Genomic DNA, 3,008 nt, shown 5'->3' with positions numbered 1-3,008 from the left:
TTGCAACAAGTATATTTTGTTCTTTTTTTATTGAACAACTTTATTTTAAAAAACAAAGATAAATGTACAAATTTCAAGCATTTTTGAATAAAAGTATAAGAATACATTTTTGTCAGTGCTTGGTTTTTTTTTTTTTTTTTTAAGGTTTGATAGTGTGCATTAAGATCTTACTACTTACAGATCTTGCTAGTGGGAACTTTCCAGAACGCTCGGTGGGTGGTGGGGGAGCCTTGTCTGGCGGAGCTGCGCTGTGCTACGGTCCTCTTTCTGCTCTCCGGCGCTGGCCGGCTCACCGGATGTAAAAAATGGTGAAACAAACCACTTACTATGATGTTCTGGGGGTCAACCCCAATGCCACCCAGGAAGAATTGAAAAAGAATTCTTTTCAATTATAGAAAATTGGCCTTGAAGTACCACCCTGATAAGAATCCAAATGAAGGAGAAAAGTTTAAACAGATGTCTCAAGCTTATGAAGTTCTTGCTGATTCCAAAAAAGGAATTATATGATAAAGGAGGTGAGCAGGCCATTAAAGAGGGCCGAGCAGGTGGTGGTTTTGGCTTGCCCATGGATATCTTTGACATGTTCTTTGGAGGAGGAGGAAGAATGCAAAGAGAAAGGAGAGGTAAAATGTTGTGCATCAGCTCTCAGTGACCTCAGAAGACGTATATAATGGTGCAACAAGAAAACTGGCTCTGAAAAAGAATGTAATTTGTGACAAATGTGAAGGCCGAGGTGGTAAGAAAGGAGTGGTAGAGTGCTGTCCCAACTGCCGGGGGACAGGCATGCAGATAAGGATTCATCAGATTGGATCAGGAATGGTTCAGCAAATTCAGTCAGTGTGCAGGGAGTGCCAGGGTCATGGCGAAGGCATCAGTCCTAAAGACAGATGTAAAAGCTGCAATGGAAGAAAGATAGTTCGAGAGAAGTAAATTTTAGAAGTTCATATTGATAAAGGTATGAAAGATCGTCAAAAGATAACATTCCATGGTGAAGGAGACCAAGAACCAGGACTGGAGCCAGGAGATATTATCATTGTGTTAGATCAGAAGGACCATGCTGTTTTTACAAGGTGAGAAGAAGACCTTTCCATGTGTATGGACATACAGCTGGTGGAAGCACTGTGTGGCTTCCAGAAGCCAATATCTACTCTTGACAACCGAACTATAGTCATCACCTCTCATCTAGGTCAGATTGTCAAGCATGGGGATATAAAATGTGTGCTAAATGAAGGTATGCCTATATTTCGTCGGCCATATGAAAAGGGATGTCTAGTCATTGAGTTTAAGGTAAACTTTCCTGAAATGGCTTTCTCTCTCCCGATAAACTGTCTTTGCTGGAAAAGCTCCTTCCTGAAAGGAAGGAAGTGGAAGAAACTGATGAAATGGATCAGGTAGAACTGGTAGACTTTGATCCAAATCAGGAAAGACGGCGCCACTATAATGGAGAAGCGTATGAGGATGATGAACATCACCCCAGAGGTGGCATTCAGTGTCAGACCTCTTAATAGGCCAGTCACTTTGACATTCTGTGTGCAGTAGTGAATGTGGGAAGGATTGTAATGATAATATGCTCACTGCTTGGCTATTGTTTTTGTTTCAATATTCAACTATAGTAGTGTTTTAAACGTTAAATGAAGAATAAACACAAATATAAAAGCTCTGATTTTGCCCTGTATGTATGATGACTTTAATGTTCAAGATGAAAATTAATGCCTATAAAAACTACTTTAGGAAGTTCCCTAGCATCTGTTAGGCCATAACTTGTGTAACTGATAATAGTTGTGTACATTAGACTGACATGCTAGGTACGTGTTGTGTGATCCTTCATTGTTAAGCTATGGAATTAAAATTCTGTATTTAACTGGTAATCAAAAGAAAACAGTTACATGTTGGTCTAGTTGTATGATGTAAACTAATTGTGATTGATGCCTTTGTATTGCCTCAGCCATTACTAAAGGTGGCATACTACATTTTGCCTGTGTTATTAGTTGATAGAAATGATACATTCCTAAAGAAGTATATCATAAGCTACTGCTTAAGGGCTTGCTCCTGCAGATTGCATTCCCTTTTGCTGTGCCATTTTAAATATATATCTATAAACAAAACATGATCACCCTTTTCCCCTTCTCAAACTATAAGCCCTTGCTTGGGTATAGTGACTTCCAAAGCCCAAATAACTTATAAAGTGATGATAAATGTATGTGGAGAGTTGATTTGCATGTATAATCCAGGAAAGGTGTTTCTTAGGTCTGTCACAGCCTTTCTATTCAACTTGGGCTCCGACATAACTGCAGTTTAATGTTGGTAGTATAGCAAGTTATGACTAGGTTATTGTATGTGTTCAAGTCACATGCTTACAGCTGGATATCAGAATTTAAGTAGTTAGTGAAATGTATGACTGTCTAATACGCTGATTACAAAGTGAAAAAAAAAGATCTTGCTAGATACAATGAGTATAAAGTACATGTAAAACAGGGTATAACCTGGAATTAGTCAAAATTTTCATGGTGTGTAAGGATTAAGCATAATGGTTTTTTTCTTTTCTTTTTTTTCTTTTCTTGAACTTCATATAGTCTGTGAGTTGTTTCTGGAATGTTCAGAGATTTCTAGGGTTAGTATCCAATTATCAGTGACTGCATATTATGTCTGTTCTTTTGTGACTGGGTTATCTCACTCAGGATGATATTCTCTAGATGCATCCATTTTCTTAAGAATTTCATAAAGTCATTGTTTCTGATGGCTGAGTAGTACTCCATTGTGTAAATGTACCACAATTTTGTATCCATTCATCTACGGAAGGACATCTGGGTTCTTTCCAGCTTCTGGCTATTATAAATAAAGCTGCTATGAACATTGTGGTGCATGTGTCTTTGTTGTATGTTGGAGCTTCTTTGGGTTATATGCCCAGAAGTGGAATAAATGGGTCTTCAGGTAGTACTATGTCCAATTTTCTGAGAAACGGCCAGATTGATTTCCAGAGTGGTTGTACCAGTTTACAACCCCACCAA

At 38.4% G+C, this 3,008-nt stretch overlaps 1 pseudogene across 1 annotated transcript; it reads left to right on the top strand.

The window, feature by feature from the left end:
• Positions 1-305: 305 nt before the first annotated feature.
• LOC308424694 (dnaJ homolog subfamily A member 1-like) lies at positions 306-1,505 on the top strand (annotated as a pseudogene). The gene has a single exon. The product of its transcript is annotated as a dnaJ homolog subfamily A member 1-like (transcript).
• The last annotated feature ends 1,503 nt before the right edge of the window (positions 1,506-3,008 follow it).

This window comes from Micromys minutus (assembly GCF_963924665.1).
Source record: "Micromys minutus genome assembly, chromosome: 9".
Classification (NCBI taxonomy): Eukaryota; Metazoa; Chordata; class Mammalia; order Rodentia; family Muridae; genus Micromys; species Micromys minutus.
Note: the sequence above shows the minus strand (reverse complement) of the source record. Positions and strands in the feature narration are given on the sequence as shown.